At 44.5% G+C, this 17,545-nt stretch overlaps 1 pseudogene; it reads right to left on the reverse strand.

Annotated features, from left to right (window-relative positions):
* Window positions 1–10,553: 10,553 nt before the first annotated feature.
* On the reverse strand, window positions 10,554–11,022 carry LOC102875481 (annotated as a pseudogene).
* Window positions 11,023–17,545: the final 6,523 nt, after the last annotated feature.

Consider the following 17,545-nt stretch of genomic DNA (forward strand, 5'->3'; position numbering starts at 1 on the left):
TCTGACTGGGCTCAAACTACCAACCTTTTAACAAGTAGTTATTAACCATTTGTGCCACCCAGAGGCTCCCACCATCTAGTCCTGTTGTCATCGATTCTATTTCTACAGAGATCGTAAAGGACAGAATAAAACTGGAAATCCAAAGTCTCTGTAAACTTTCATTAAAATAACAAAACAAAACAAAATTTCCAGGGCTGTAATATTTTGGGGTTGCAGCACAGCTTCTTACCAGTAGGCCTCCAGTTAAGTCTCCAAGGCTGTAATATTTGTAGTGTAGTTTCCCACCAGTGAGGCCACCAGAGCACCTCATAAATGCTAACTGGAAGCTCTGTAAATGCTTAGAGAGGAAAATAGCATGAGCAGGTCATTTCTTTTATTATTTTTTTTATTAAATTTTATGAAAGTTTACAGAGAAAAAAAAAAAGAATCAGACTGCTGCATGTATCTTTTCCCATGGAGTGACCAGTACATTTGAATGGCCACCACTTTCAGGTAACTGCTGAGTGCTTAAACAGTGCATCACCAGAGTTCCTCACATTAATCACTAGACTCACTCAAATCCTCTGCCACTGTGTGGGCTCCAACTCACAGAGACCCTCCATCAGAGCAGATACTGCTCATCTTTGTCCTGGATTTGAATGCTGACCTTTGGGTTAACAATCCAGCTAATAATAGACTACACCACTAAGGGTCCTTCATTAACCATTACCCTGGCTTTTTTCCATTTCTCACTTATTGCTTCCTTCCATAGCAGCTTGTACTTCCAAGTCCATTTGTATTAACTGTACAAGGAAGACCTGCAGTCCTGGATTGCTGGATACACTTGACTAAGACGGCTAACCTTCACCACTTGGTCCACGGCCTGCCTTCGACTGGCTTGTCTCTAGACTCAAGTGTATCCTTTTGATCTTGATCCTGTTATTTGCCTGGGCTCCACTTTCCTGTCCCTACAGACATTGTTTCTCTTCAACATTTGCCTGGCACTTTGACAGGCCTTCTTAATAGAAATTCCCATCCTCATGCCTCTTCTTCCTTTTTTGGAAGGTACATTAATATCTAAGGCTTCACGAATTTGTGTGTCATCCTTGCGCAGGGGCCATGCTAATCTTCTCTGTATCGTTCCAAGACAAAGATTCTCACCACTGGACCAATTGGCAGCATCAGGATGGATGGTGAAGAGATTGAGATTGTACACAGCTTTAGTTTGCTTGGCTCCACAGTCAACAGTCTTGGAACCAGCAGCCAGGGAATTAAAAGGCGCATTGCCATGGGAAAGTCTGCTGTTAGGGACCTCTACAAAGTACTGAAGAGCAATGGTGTCTCTCTGGAGACTAAGGTGCGTCTGATACAGGCTATGGTCTTCGCAATCACTTGTTATGCATCAGAGAGTTGGACAATGACCAAGGAGGATAGAAGGAGAATTGATGCCTTTGAGCTGTGGTGCTGGAGAAGAGTATTGAGAATACCATGGACTGCTAGGAAAACAAACAGATTTGTCCTGGAAAGGGTTAAACCGGGTGGCTCCTCGGAGGCAAGGATTCTGAGGCTCCGTCTAACATACTTTGGACATGTTGTGAGGAGAGACCGGTCCTTGGAGAGGGACATCATGCTTGGGAGTGTGGAGGGACAGCACAGGAGAGGAAGGCCCTCTATGAGGTGGATTGATTCAGTGACTGGGATAATTGGGATGGGAGTGTCAGAGACAGTGCGATTGGCACAGGACAGAGCGGAGTTTAGGGCTGTTGTACATAGGGTCGCTATGAGTCACAAGCGACTCGATGGCACACAACAACAACAACAACATTAATATCTAGTGCTACTCTAACAAAACTACTCTAGAATTAGTGGCTTCAACAAACAAAATCATCACAGTTTGTTGTTATTGTTAGGTACCCTCAAGTCAACTGCAACTCATGGTAACCCATGGTGACACAGTAACTCATGTCAACAACAGATAAAAACCTTGCCTTATCCTGTGCTACACAGGATATCCAACACTCTTTGCCAACACAATTCAAAGGTATTGATTCTCATAGTTTTGTTACTGTTGTTAGGTGCTATCGAGTCAAAGTGATCCTATGAACAAAAGATCTGAACCCTGTTCTATCCTATGCCATCCTCACACTTCCTGACACACAAGAGCGCATTGCAGCAGTCATTGTATCAATCCACCTGGTCAAGGGTCTTTCTCTCCTTCACCAACCCTCCACCCTTCCCAGTGTCATGTCCTTCTGCAAGGAATAGCCCCTCCTAGCAATATGCCCAAATTATGAGGCAAAGCCTCATCATTCCTGTTTCCAAAGAGCACTCCACCCACACCCTCTCTAAGACATATCTGTTCGTTCTCTTGGCCGTCCATGGGATGTTCAGTGCTCTTCTCCAACACCACAGCTCAAAGGTGTCAGTTCTTTTTCTGTCATCCTTATTTTTTGTCCAGTTCTCAGATGCATAGCAAGTAATCAGAAAGACCATAGCCTGAATCAGACACACCTTAGTCCTCAAACTGACATCATTACTCCTCAATAATTTTGAGAGGTCCCTAACTGCAGATTTTCCCAGTGTAATATATCTCCTGATTTCCTGACTGCTGTCAAGGGTGTTAATTGTGGAATCAAGCAAGATGAAGCTGTTGACAGTTTTAATCTCCTTATCCTCACTAAGGTGCCAGCTCTAGGTAACGGCTTTCTGGCTCTGAAGGAAATTCTTGTTTCTTTGAGTTTCTCCTTCTGGGCAATCTTCCTGTGGTTTGACAGCTCTGGTGGCCTAGTGTCAAGAAGCTGCGCTGCAATCCCAAAGGCATGCAGTTTGAGTGTACCAGCTGCTCCATGGGAGAGGATGGCAGTCTCCTTCCCATACAATTAACCACCTCTGAAAACCCACAAGAGGGTTAGCTATGGGTTGGTTCCAACTCCAGGGTAAACAACCACAACTTTCTCAGTTTGCTTGTTTAATCTCTTGTATATCTCAAAAAGAGATTCATTTAAGATACACCCTACATTAATCCTGTCTCATTAATACAACAAAGAAAGTTTATGCCAAATAGGATTATAACCATAGGGAGAGATTAGTTTTACAATACAAATTTTGGAAGGTGGAGTTCTGTGAATTACTTAATTAGTCCTTCCAGTCATAGTCTTTGATTTTGTGATGTATTTCCAATCCTAGCTTCTTTGTGTTTATGATCCCATTCTGGAGGCAGTTACCTACTTTGTTAATGAGGCGAGATTAGGGTGTAATGTATCTTGGATTCTCACCATGCTAGAGAGTATGACCGAAGCCTGCCACCCTTAGTTCCCTTGAGGAGTGTGGCCCGTGGCCCATTGCCCTGATGTCCTTTATGGAGATATGATCTGGAAAGACATAATTGTTTCTGCTCTGGATATTGCAACTGGCCTGGTCCATTTGCTTCACCAACTGCCTCTGCCTAGCAAGGCATGCTGCCTGTTGTCCATCAGACCCTGTGGACACATGGGTCAGCTGAGTGCCCCAGACTGAAGCTTGATCCATAGACTTGGGACTTCACAGCTTCCACAACCACATGAGTCATTTCCCCAGGAGTCTGTAAGTTTCTGCAAGACGAGACGCTGCCCTAAGTTACGGAACACAAAGACAAAGTTGGAGGGAAAGGGCTGAGGGGAGGAGTTAGCTGATGGAATGGTACAGCAGTTTGGAAAAGTTGGACATTTGGGACACCTTTAACCTTCACCTCAAAGAACCCAAACTAAAAATAAAACGTCACTGCCATCAACTTGGAAACAGCTCATAGCTGACTCTCCTTTGAGTTTCTAATACTGCAAATCACAGAAGAGTCCATCTGTTTCCCATGGAGCTGCTGGTTGATTTGAACAACCAGAGAGATGTGACTTTTGGGTTAGCAAAGCAACTCCTGAAGACACCACCAGAATTTCATCATCGGAACCAGACTTGTACCAGCCATTCTAGAAGAAATAATTTGTGCAAGAGATATAATCCCAACCACTATACGGGATGAGAAGTACTTTTTGCTAATAACTCTCAGTTCTGACTCTGCCCAGGAAGCTTCCTCTTTCTTCAGAGTCTCCCACTCTACTCCTTTGAGATTGCCATTTTCAGAGAATGTTCTGGCAGGTTGTGATCTCTCATATTCTTCTTATGGGTACCTCTGGTGGTTTATTGGAAAGGAATTGTGTTGCCAATCTAAAGGTTGTTGTTATGTGCCGTCAAATCACCTGCAACTCATAGCGACCCTATGTACAACAGCTCTGAAGCCTGCCTTGTCCTGAGCCAGTCTCACTGACTCCAACACACCTACTCCCATTGCCCCGGTTACTGTATCAATCCATCTCATTCTGGATCCTCCTCTCCTGTGCTGTCCCTCTACCTTTCTGAGCATGATGTCTTCCAAGGATCAGTCACTTCTGGCCACATGCACAAAGTATGTGAGACAGAGCTTCAAAATCCTAGCCTTCAAGGAGAACCTTAGTTTCATTCTCTCCAAGACAGACTTTTTTGTTTTCTTGGCAGTCCAAGACTTGGTGTGTTCAAGACTCTTCTCCAGCACCACAACTCAAAGGCATCAATTGTTCTGTCATGCATGTACCTAAGGTATGTGGTTCCAATCCACCAGCTACTCTCCAGGAGAAAGATGCACAGTATCATCCTCCTTGGAGATTTACTGCCTTTGAACTCCCTCTAGGGAGTCAGCTATGGATTTGTTCCAACTCAGTAGTACACAACTACCAGAACTCTGCTTAGAGTTTTAGCTATTAATCTAGTCTCCCAAGTGAGAGGATGGTGCCCAGTGTGTCTCTGGCTGATTTCAGTGCTGCTTTTCAAAGGGGAATCTGTGCCTGGACCTGACAGGCCTTCCTCCAGTGAGTGGCTTACCTCTGACTTGGGACAATCCGTGAGGCACTTGTACTGCCAGGTCCTGTGATCTCAAGTTAATAGTTACAGAAGGAAGGAGAAAGAAGAGGGATGAAGGAGTATTATTACCTAAGCTCACACACTTTCCTGACCACCATGCTAGGTCTTCCGGGGTAGTTAAACTTGACTGGGTATAACAGCTCTCTACCAGTGAACATTGCTTATGTGAACAGCACGATACCTTGGAAGAATCGGAAAATCCTCAGTTTGAAAGATTGACACTCTTGGTTGGGGTGACTGCCAGGCAAGCCTGGCTATGAGGCCCCTTTTCCTGGAATCTGAGGCCCCTTCCCTGGGCTTTGAGGTGCTCTCAGTGACTAACCTCAGCAGCTAAGCTTCTTCAACAGAAAGGCAGTGTGTGGAGAAAATTTCTGTTTGTCACCTAGCTAGTAGGAAGTGTGTGCAGGAGAAGAAAACTGTTAACAATCCATAACCTTTCAGAATTTGTGTATCTAACACACTGAAGAAAGGCCTGGGGAGCTACTTCTAAAAAAATCAGCCACTTAAAATTCTGTAGAACACAGTTCTACTCAGACACACATGGGGTCATCATGACTCAGAATCAAAGGCAAGTGAGTTGAGGTTAAGGTTCTTCCAGCCCCAGAAGTACTCTCTTCCCCTGCCTCTTCCTGCCCAGGCCTCTGAGTCAGTCCAGGTCTGCAGGAGGCCATTGGCAAAGGGGCCCTCCTTTCCAGCAGTCGTCTGGCTTCTGACCTGCCTTACTTGTGCTTCACTTGTCACCCTCTTCTCTCCTGCTTTGAGGATAATCCTCAGAAATAGACTTTTGTGGGGGAAGGAGAGGAAAGAGACCAATTTCAGAGAGAGAGGCAGACAAGAAGAGAAAAAACTGCTCCCTCTGGAAAGGAAGCCAAAAAGGAAGACAGAGTCCCTTTGAACTTCTGTCACCAAGTTGACAAGAAAATTTCAAAAACATCATCAGACTGAATCAGGATGTGAACAGAGCCATCAGGAAGGCAGGGCTCTTTTGAAATGGTCTCCTTCTCTGCATGATGTATGGCTTCAGGAGGCTGAACTCCAGCTGGGGTGAAGTATGAGCCTCAGTGCTCCAACCAAAAACGACGCTGGAAACTGGCTCAGTTCAATGGGCCTGACTGGTGGTTGCACACTCCCAGCAGTCATTGGAGGCAGGAAGAGGAAGATACAAGTAGTGGATGGTTGTGGATAAGAGAGGCTCAAGGTGAGGAGCCTGAAGAGAAGATGCTAGAGTCCAGCAAGGGCCAGATCATCCTGGATCTTGGAAAGGCCACATTGGGGAGGACCAGTAACCCAGGACAGTTATATAATCTGTAGGGCCTGGTGAAATGAAAACGAGGCTTCTTGTTAAAAAAATAAATAAAAAAAGAAGCATTCTAAGATTGCTACAACAAAGCATTAAACCAAGCTGTCACAAACATGAAGTCAGTCTTGGGTGTGAGATTAGCCAGTGCAAAGGTTCTGGAAGCATCTGGAAGCAGAGGTAAGAAGGATGAGTCCAGACAGTACACGTAAAACTCAGGAGGAAGGGGTGGGGGGAGGAAGAAAATAAACTCCTTGGGGAGTCTTTTGGTTTCAAAAAATATTAGAGAGAAATAAAGACTCCACTAACAACACGTTTCTAACTTTTTAACTGGCCTTCACATGTCTAAAACTATATAACAAAGGTGACAATTTTATGAGCCAACTTATGCATAGCACATTTTATGTTCCTAAACGACCTAAGTGAGTTTTGTAGGTCCTTGAAGGACACTAAAAATTTAAGTATTGTAGTGGAAAAAAGAATTGTGTATAATTTTATTTCTCTCCTCAATTTCCATATTTTTATTATAGAAAACTCATCCCTTCTACCATCCTCTTCTTTGGTCCAGAATGTTTGCACCTCTTCCATCCCTAGTTCAGACCAGTTTGGTTTCTTGCCATTTTGTTGACTTTCAAAGTTTAGAGACCACAGTGTCCTAATGTTTTCAGAGTTGATGTTTCTCGTCAGTTCTTGATGCCCCTCAGCTCCCACACCCCAGTCCATCTTCTGCTAGTTACCTGGTCTCTGTCTTTATTTGATTGCAGCTATCACACAGGTGGGAAATGCCCATCTTTATCTAAGGAACTGCTGGTGGATTTGAACTGTGAACCTTTGGGCTGGCAATACAACTCCCTGTTGACTATTCCACCAGAGTTTCCTAGTCAGTCAGTGCATGTATCAAACTTCCTCTAAAAACAAAGCTCACAAAGAGTATGACCTGGTCCTAAAGCTTGAGGAGCAAGGTAGGGGAAACAGGATTAGAGGGGAGCTGGAACTGATACCTGACGTAGCTGCTCCTCTTCTGATCTCTGGTGGTTTATTTCAGAATCCATCCTCTTTTTGTTTCAACTTTCTTCTTTGGGCAATGGGTGAAGGGATTATAACTGCCCCCTTTCTAGGGGTGTGCAGGGAGCTATATCTGTTCACCTGTAGGCCAGGAGAAAATTAGAGTCAAGTCAATTATTCAAGTCAATTGGGCTGTGGCAGCCATCTCACAATGGCTGATCTCCAGGTGGTCTTAGAGAACAGACTGTCACTCTGGGTATACAGCGGGCTGCTTTCTCCTGTTTTCTGTACTTCTCAGGAGAATGAATGATACACTAACTATTCTGCGAACTATGGAGACTCTGGCTGCTAGAATGACCAGCCTCCCTGATGTCAGGTCCAAGAAGCTAAGAAATCGTTGTTGAGCAAGACCAAGGAATCGTGACCTTCCTTAGTGTAGAATGAAGAGCCATCTTCAGATGAGGACAATGAGCTATGATGAAGAGTCCTACCTCACTGCCTGGGGGAGAGTATCTAGGGAGGGGCTGGTAAAGCATCTCCTCACCACACCAACCCTAACACCATACTCCAAACTCTGTCAAGGCATCATGATTAGCTTCTCAGCAGAGAAGGGCTTATTTGGCTACTCTGTTATCACCCTTATCCCCCAACCATCACTTCACGCAGGGGTTGCTCAGGGCTGGCTTCCTGAGGAAGAAGCAGTCAAGGGGCCCAGATGGGTTTTGGAGGGACAGAAAAATAAAGTTCCTATCGTCAACGTGGAGGCCACAAAGAGGCCTGCTTCACCTGCTCTTCCTGCTGACAGACTGCAGACAAGAATTCAACCTCCCCCATCCTCCATTCACCCCCATCCCCACCCCTCACCCCAAGTCTGTGCGCCAAAGAACAGCGGGAGGAAGCCCTGGATAGGAAGAGGCGGATCAGGGACAGTCCCCTGCGGAAGACCTAAAGGTCAAGGTCGATGGTCTGGGGGCCCAATAGACAGCCCTTCCCCACATGCAACAATGGCAGCGGAGGGAACCCGGCCAGCGGGTGGCCGCAGGCGCCCAGGCCAGGCCTCGTGCCCTCGTGGCCAGGGTTACTGACTCTGCCAGCTGTGGGGCCTGCCCGTGCCAAGTCTGCCCTGGCTCCGTCTAGCCGTAATCGATGCTGGCGCCAGGCCAGGCCCCCTGCCAGCTCCGGTCACACTCGGCTAACTCGAGAGGCCCAGCCCATTAACTACTCGCCAAGGCCCATTGTCTGGGTCCCTGCCCGGCGGTTTATTTACTCCGGGGGCCTGGCTGGTCTGGGACGGGGAGGTGGCGCGGGGGAGGGGCGGCCGAGACTGGACCTCAGGCAGGGCAGTGGGGGGAAGAGCTGGGGGCGCGGGCCCAGCGGGGCAGGGACTGTGTGCTGAGCCCAGCAGTGGGGGAGCCTAGACGGCAGGCATACAGAGCCCGAGGGCAAGGGTGCAGGGTTGTTCTCCTCCCCACCCCTCCTTTTTTGAGCCACATCAAAGATTTCCAGATGTCACCCCAGTCTCCAGCTGACCTTAGGGATAGGAACAGGCACTGTAGCCACAGGATTCTCCAAAGTGGCCCTCAAATCCTCTTAAAAGAATATTTTACTTTACAGATCCCTTTATGTTTTTTAAAGTTGGCACTTTTAAATTTTTCATCACAAGTTTAAATAGTTCCAGAGGATATCCTTTCAGTATTGCATGAATATTGAGATTTTAAGTTGCATCACTCCTTTGCATGCCCAGTGGAATCTAAATAACCACAATCATTTGATAGCCTTCACTCACCATTTAAAAATTAAGGGAGCAAACACTTCTATTAACATTTGGGAATTTTGTGTGGCTCCTTTTCCTCCATAAACTTCTATTTCCGTTCACTGCTTGTCATAAATCTGATCCTATTTCTATGCTGGAAAATCTTGTACTGGTTAATCTATGAGTAAAATTGATGTTTTAGCACCTTTTTCTTATAATTCTTTAAGTATTAACATTTCTTATTCTGATTTTAATTATTTGTCACAACAATAACACTCAGTTTATGACAGTGTAAATAACTATAAACTGTAAGAAGTAACCATAAACCACAAAGGTTTTGGGGTTTTGTTTTTTTTTTTTAATTGCAAATCCACTTCTTTAATGACATGGTCCAGGTAAGGTTTCTTTCCAATTAATTCATGTTTATGTGGAAGATTATTATAGTGAAAGCTAGAACCCAGTAGGACTGTCTTATTTTTCCAGATCTTGAAAAAAAAAACAAAACAACAAACTTTCCACCTTTGACAGAATGTAGTTTTATCACTTTTCTATAACTTCTTTTAATGAAAAATATTTGCATTTTCCTTCTCGGATAGGCTTCTGCTTTCTATGGGTTCTGCTTTCCCCAAGTTTTACTGTACTTATTGCATGATGCTTGGGAGGGTGAAGGGACAGAGCAGGAAAGGAACACCTTGGATGAGCTGGATGACTCAGTGACTGGGGTAATGAAGGTAGGTGTGTCAGAGACAACAAGGTTGGCTCAGGGTAGAGCAGGGTTCAGAGCTGTTGTACATAAGGTTGCTATGAGTCACAAGTGATTGATGGCACACAACAACAACAACAACAACATTACAAGATGACGTTTGGGTGGCCTAGTGGTAAGGAGTTGTGCTACCAACCCAAAGACAGGTGGGTTTGAATTCACCAGTTGCTCTGTGGGAGGAAGATGAGCAGTCTCCTCCCATGTGACTTACAGCCTTTTGAAAACCCCTGGAGGGTCTATGAGTTGGTGCAGTCTCAGGGCCCATAACAGCAGCATTACCAGACTGAAACAGGGTTCAGTATCAGTTCCATTCTTAGGTTGTGCTTTTATAGATTTAAATATTGAGAAACATTTTTTCCCCAGAACTAAACAAACCCAAAATGTATTTATTTAATATATTCATCATAAAGGCTCAAACAGGGACTTAACTTAAAACAAAACAAAAAGGACACCACAGCTTCAGGTACAGAGTCTTACAGAAATCAAGGAGAGGACAGACCAACTAAGGAAAAAAGAAAACACAAGGACAAAGGCTGGACAGAGCGGTCAGGGCTCTTGGCTGGAGACTTGCTTTGAGGAGATTTCCTCTAGGTACTTCTTTTTTTTAACAAATGACATTTTTATTTGTTATTTATCAAAATTTACTCTGGAAAGCCTATGTCTTCCCAGGCCTTCTTAATGTAATTTATGTTTGTTGTTGTGTATTCTAGAGTCAGAACAGACCCTGCCCCCCCCCCCTCACCCCTCACGTGTTTTCATAGGCAGTGTTTCTCCAGCAGAGCAGCTGGTGGCCTCCAACTGTGTGTCTTTGAGATTGCAGCTTCTTGCCACTAGGTGAGCAGACTGCCTTCCTGTAGGTACTTCTTAAAGGCCATGGGGTTTTCCCAGATTTGAGCAGCATGCGTGTTCAAAGGGCTATGGATGTTGGATTGTCCAACTAGTCTTTGGAGGATGGTTCTGACGCAATACAGGGTGAACCACTTGTCCTTCAGGATGTCTAGGCGGATGTTACCCTGAGTGGTGGGATGGCAGGAACTTCACCATGGGTGCATTGGAAGGGTAGCCGCTAGGGAGCTCGAGGGAGAGCTTATACCTCAGGTCTTCGTTTACATGCCAGCTGCTCCACGCGTGGTCTCCACTCATTTGGAAAGGTTGTCAGATTCAGGAAAGGCAGAAATCCGTTTGCACCAGATACCATGAGGGTCATCAGCTCCTGCTGGATGGAGCATCTTGTCCATGGACCCCTTTCCTGGCAGCGACAATGCTGGCTGCAGCTGCGTCTCTGTGCTGGGAGGCCATTGGACAGCAGAAGGTCCGCAGAAGACAACACTCAGAAGACCTGACAGCAACTTGAGAAACATTTTACGTAGATAAATAAATAAGTGGCAGTGGATGAGTTTTGTTATAGGAATGCTATTCAATTCCTTGAATGTCTTCCAAGTAATATGCCTAACATCATTACTATCAAAATGTTTTTAACTATCTGCTGACAATTTGATTAGTACCTCTTTCAATTTCTTTGAAAGCAAAGACTTGGAAACCACCTGACTTGCAAAAAGACATGCTACCCCATCATTAGAGTCACTTACTTTCTCCATATCTAGTCTGCAAACCCAGTTGTCACTTCAGTGTCACTGCTTCAGAAGTATCTAGCCTGAGGGCTGTGACCCCAGTGGGAGTCTGACTGGGAGAGGGGTGCAGATTTCTTTTGAAAAGCACTTTTCTCATTCCTAATCCACTTTAAGAAATGGATTATCTTCAAAATATCTTCATTCACGGCCTTCTGATAAAGACTTTTAGGACCCCTTGGTTATGCTACCCCTAACTGAGGACCGTTTAATGAAAAGTTTGAGTTTACTTGAGTTTGGAGTGAGCTTTGGTGGGTCTGATTGACACATAGTGACCAACATCACAATTCCTCACAGTCCTTAACAGACCTGACCTCCCTTTAGTGCAGCCTTCCTCCAGCATGTACCTGCAACCTGCTTGCTGTTTATGATTTTTTCTTAAAGGCCTTCTGAGCTGGAAGGGGAAAGGAGGCTGGGAGAGACTCTATTCATCAGAGCTAGAAATATCTATCTTAGAATCTTGAGAAGTAATCTCAAAACCAAGTGCAAGACACTCAAGGGCAGCACCCCCGAATTTTTTTAATGTTTAAAAATGACATGTTAGGGGACTCTGGTGGCCTAGTGGCAAGAAACTGTGCTGCAATCCTGAAGGCATGTGGTTTGAACCCACCAGATGCTGTGCTGGAGAAGGAGGGGCAATCTCCTCCTGCACCAGTTGGATCTGACTTGGCAGTACACAACAACAACAACAACAACAACAACAACAACAAAATTAAGTACATGTACAATCACCATACAGGGGCTCTGGTGAGGCAGTCCATAAGGCAATGCCTCTGTGTCGGTTCAGATCCATCAGAAACTCCACAGAAAATAGACAGTTTTCTCCTGTGTCATTTATAGGCTCTGAAAAGCCACCGGAGGGTGAGTTATGAGTTGGTTCTGACTCATCAGCAATGAGTTTTTTAGCTGACTCTTGTCAGTTTCTCGGGAGCTCTGGCAGCCTGGTGGTAAGGAGTTCACCTCTCAACTCAAAGGAAAGCAATTTGAATCCACCAGCTGTTCCATAGGTGAAAGATTTACAGCCTCTGAAAACTTGCTGAACAGTCTACTACGATGCCTTGGTCTGTCATCACATAACAACAACACTGTCAATCTCTATATTATGTGTATTAAACAAGTTGTTTAGATTGTTGTTGTGCACTGCTGTGTCAGAACTGACACATAGCTGACCCTCCAGTGGGTTTTCAGAGGTTGTAAGTCACTCAGGAGGAAATGACTTATTTCTCTCCTGCAGAGAAGCAGATAGATTTGAATCACCTGCCTTTGGGTTGGTAGGGCAGATTATTAAATAGAAACTGAAGTTTATTTTATCCCTCTTCTAATCCCAGTAGATTGTTTTGAATGCCTTCCTAGTAACACTGTGCTCTAGACTCCAGAGTTTTACTAAAGGTTGCTATTCAAGCCCCAGGAAATGTGAGGAGGAGGGGAAGGGACTAGATTGCACTACAACCTTTGTGCTGGTCTTTCCTGGCCTGGCCCCCTCCAGTCCTTAAGCCAATATTTGCTAACATTATTGGTATGTCCCAGGCACTGTGCTAGGTTCTAAGAATACTTTTTTTTTTTTTTTTAAAAAGGCACAATCTCTCTGTTCCAAGAGATTATACAGTAGTGGAAGAAGCAGAGTTCCCTCTCTGCCTAATTAATTTATTTATTTATCTAGCTACTTTTCTTATTGAGTGGGTGTCATATTCCAGGCCCTGGGTAGTTGTTATGGGAAAGCCAATAACTGAAAAGAAGCCTCTTATAGGGCCTATAGTCCATGACTAGGAAAGGAATGTGTACCTGCACTGCCCAATACAGGAACCTCGGTGACTGCCAACTGTTTAATGAAATACAATTTATAATGAGAACCCCAGTATCCCGAGCCACGTTTCAGTTGCTCAGTGGTCACATATGGTTAGCATTACTACACTGGAAAATGTAGTAAGAGAGCTGTTCCATTACCAGAGATAGTACTATTGGGCAGCCCTGGGTGTGGTCATTATTGTGGGTCAGATGAGCCTGTCCATTAACTAAGATCCTTGTCAGTCTGTCAGCAGTGCTTTTGTGCCAATTTCTCTCAGGGCAAGCACAGCACCATGTTTGGGGCAAGGTTGATAGAACAGAATGTGGTTCTAGGCTTAAGGGAAGTCAAAGTCCAGAGGATAGGAAATAGATTTTGATAACAAGATTCCTAGAATAAAAGCTCCAAGTTAACATGTTGCCACAAATGACGGCAAAAAAAAAAAAAGTGTTTCTAAGCACGGTCTCAATTTAAAAGTGTGAGGCAACTGTTTAGGATCTTATCTCACCTTCCACTATATTCTTTCATCAATGTACTGTTTTTTCCAGCCTATGTGCTGTTTTCTTGGCCTAGGTTCTTTTTCCCATTTCTGCATCTCCTAAATTCTCATCAAGGCCCGGGTAAAACACCACTTCCTCTTCCTCACAGCCTTCTCTGACCCCTTTATGAGCCTAATGACCATTTCTTGAACACATATTGCATTTGTGTTATTGGGCACGTGTGCAATAAAGTTTAGTAGTGAGGTCACAATGGGAAGAGGGGATACTTATACTCGGCATGTGATATGAGTGATTTTAAATTCATCTACTATGTGGTACCCTCACTGCCATAAGCACACATTCATTAGATGAAGAAACAGTGCCCCAAACAGTGCACTTCTCACAATTGTTACAGCCACTTGTCAAACCATCTTGTTGAGAGTTTTCCTCTTTTTAGTTGACTTGCTACTTACCAACGATGTGGTCCTTCTCCAGGGACGGGTCGCTCTTGAAAACATGTGCTAAGTACTTGAGACAAAAATCGCAACATCCTTGCTCTCAAGGAGAATTCTGATTGTATGTCTTCCAAGACAGGTGTACTCATTCTTCCGGCAGGCCACGGAATATGCAATATTCTTCACCAACACTATCATTCATAAAGACCAACCATCACCAGCTATTAATTCTTACCAGCTCTAAAGTCTTCAGAGATTTGCAAATAGACTATAAACAGCTGCTCACCTGGATTGTTCTCATAGACTAGAGATGTTGGACAGGCCTCACCCTTTTCATGCATCAGAAAATCTGCCTTTTCTGGGTGAACTTCAGAGGAGGACATTGTTATAGGAATCCTGTTTTCTTCCTGTGTCTGTCTCCATCACACTGCATTTTCCCTGGAAAGTTCAAACCCTATTATTTCTTCTATTTTCACAGATGAGCCTGAGGCTCATACTGATACTCGTACTGAGTTCTGATACTGGGAGTGCCTGGTGGTGACAGGAGAATTGATTTTTAAATGACTTTCAATCCTAGTTCTGCAACCAGTGGCCCTGGGTGAAAAATCCATCTGAGGCCCTTCCTGTGTTTTAAAAATGGAAAATAGCAACTGCTTCCCAAGGTTGTTGAGACTCAATGACAATAAAATTCTCAGTGAGTTTAAGACTCTGGCTCTGCCATTCACTAGTTGTGGGACCTTACACAAGTTACTTAGATCTTCTGTGCCTCTTGTGGCCTCATTCCTGAAAAGGAGATGATAGTAGCAGTTGATTTATAGAGTCATTGTGAGGATTACTTAATGCTGATGTAAGGTGAACAGCTCAGCAAATGTTGGCATTTTACCTTTCCAGCAAGTGAGGTAAACAAGGCAGTTATTATTACTCCTGTCCCAAGGGTCAGCGGAGGGTCACACACTGACTGTTGGGGAGGCCTGGATGAGCCCAGTTTCCCTGCAGAATCCTAGGCTAAAGCTACAAATCAAATCCCTGGCCAAAGCCTTGGGTCTGGTTCTAGCTGATTCTCTGGACCGGCCTCCAGGCTCATGGGAGCTTCTGGAGAGTGAATAGCCCACTCAGAGCGTCAAGGCTTCTGGCTTTGCTCCCTTGTGAATGCCTGGGGAGTCTATCCATGTCACTCTGTGGCTTTGTCACTTGTCCCTGCTGGAGTTTGCCCCACTGCCTGTGGGAAACCTTCTCTCCTTACTCATGTCTGAGGTTGGCTTGAACGCCCCAGGGGAGGTTATGCTTACCCCTTGGCTGCCTCTGGAATTAAATAAAAAAATAAAATAAAATGGCATGGGACAGTGCATGGGATATCTTGGAGCCAGGGATAGGGAAGGGAGCAAACTTTGGTTCTGTCCCCCGATTACCCTACAACAGGTATGTGGTTAATAGAAATTGAGGGCCCCAGGGAGAATAAAACTTTAGTCTTGTGGTGAGGAAACTTTGGTGGCATAGTCTGCAGGGAGTTGCTCTGCTAACTCAAAGATAACACCTCTCTGGTGGATCCAATTTACCAGTGGTTTCCTGGAGGAAAGATGGGCAATCTCCTTCTGTGTGATTTACAGCTTTGGAAAATTGCCTGGAAGCTCAACTTACTCAACTGAAATGTTTCAGTCTGAGAGATGTGGTGAGGAGGTCTGAGAAGTTAGAAAAAGGTACTGAAAGGGGAAGAGGACAGAGTTCAAGACTTAGAGAACTGGAAAGGAACTCTTCTCCCTTCTATAGATAAGGAGGACAATGCCCACAGAGAAGTCATTTGGCCAAAGTTACTTTACTGGATGTCGGAAAGGTTGGGATAACAAGACCAGTCTCTGAGTCCTCTACACGTCTTCACTATACCTCAAGCCTTTATTAGTCATTAAATATATATATCTCGGGGGAGCTCTGGTGGCCTAGTGGCAAGAAGCTGCACTGCAATCCCAGAGGAACACGGTTCGAATCCACCAGATGCTCTGCCGGAGAAGGAGGCGCAATATCCTCCTGTACCAGTCAGATCTGATTTGACGGTACACGCACACAAAATAATAAAAAATAAAAAAAAATTTAAAAAAAAAATATATATATATCTCAACATATCTATCTAAATATCTATCTATCTATCATCTATTTATATTTTACTGGTATTCAATGACGTCAGTCTGGAAACTAAGATGCACTTGATCCAGTCCATAGTCTTCTCAATTACTTGATTTACATCAAAGAGCTGGGTAATGACTAAGGGTGAAAGAAGAATAATTGATGCCTTTGAGTTGTGGTGCTGGAGGAGAGTCTTGAACATGCCATGGAGCACCATGGAGAGGGTGAAACCAAGTTTCTCCTTGGAGGCTAGGATTTTGAAGCTCCGTCTCACATACTTTGGGAATGTGGCCAGGAGGGACCAGTCCTTGGAGAAGGACATCATGCTTGGAAGGGTGGAAGGACAGGACAGGAGAGGGAGACCCCAAATGAGATGGATTGATACAGTAACTGGGGCAATGGGTGTTGGTGAGTCAGAGTTCGTGAGATTGGCTCAGGACAGGGCAGGTTTCAGAGCTGTTGTACATAGAGTCACTCTGAGTTGCAGGTGACTTGACGGCACATAACAACAACAACATGCATATAATTATCCATATACATTGTGTTTCATTCATGTACATAATGAGGTTTTATTTTTTGATGATTTTCACACTTTCCTTCATTGACATTATGTTTCATACAATCATTTCCATACATTATGGTTTGGGTTTTTTTAAATTTTTTTAAAAATAATTTTAATGAAGATTTACAGAGACTTTGGATTTCGATTCATTCATTATTGCACACATTATGCTTTATAAAATTAATCACCATTGGACTATGCTTACCATTGCCCTGTCTTTTCAGGTCAGTGCTGGATCTTTCCCATTTCCTTTATCTCCTCCCTCCACCCACCAAATTGTGCAACCCTGTGATTCTACCCCCCATTCTCAATCCTCTGCTCCCTCCCCTTCCCCCCTCAGGCCCCTACACATGTTTTCCTAGTTATCCTTTTATTTTTACAATATTGGTCTTATACTGTATTCATCCTTGTGAGACTGAGTTAGTTCCCTCAGAATCATATTCTCCGGTCTCTCCCAAATTATGTAACATTTTCCGAAATCATTGCTCCTGAATGCTGCATGTTGTTGTTGTTGTTGCTATGTGCCATCGAGTCGCTTGTGACTCATAGTGACCCTATGTACAAGAGCTCTATACGTTCTTCTAACCTGTGCCAACCTACCCATCTCAAATGCACTTATTCCCACCTCTCCAGTCACAGAATCGATCCATCTCATCGAAGGTCTTCCTCTCCTGCGCCACCCCTCCACTCTGCCAAACATGATGTCCCTTTCCAAGGACCAGTCCCTCTTTGCAACATGCCCAAAATATGTCAGACGAAGCTTCAGAATCCTTGACTCCAGGGAACATTCTGGCTTC

Source organism: Elephantulus edwardii, unplaced genomic scaffold (assembly GCF_000299155.1).
Source record: "Elephantulus edwardii isolate Elephantulus edwardi_28Jun2011 unplaced genomic scaffold, EleEdw1.0 scaffold00026, whole genome shotgun sequence".
NCBI classification, from domain to species: Eukaryota; Metazoa; Chordata; class Mammalia; order Macroscelidea; family Macroscelididae; genus Elephantulus; species Elephantulus edwardii.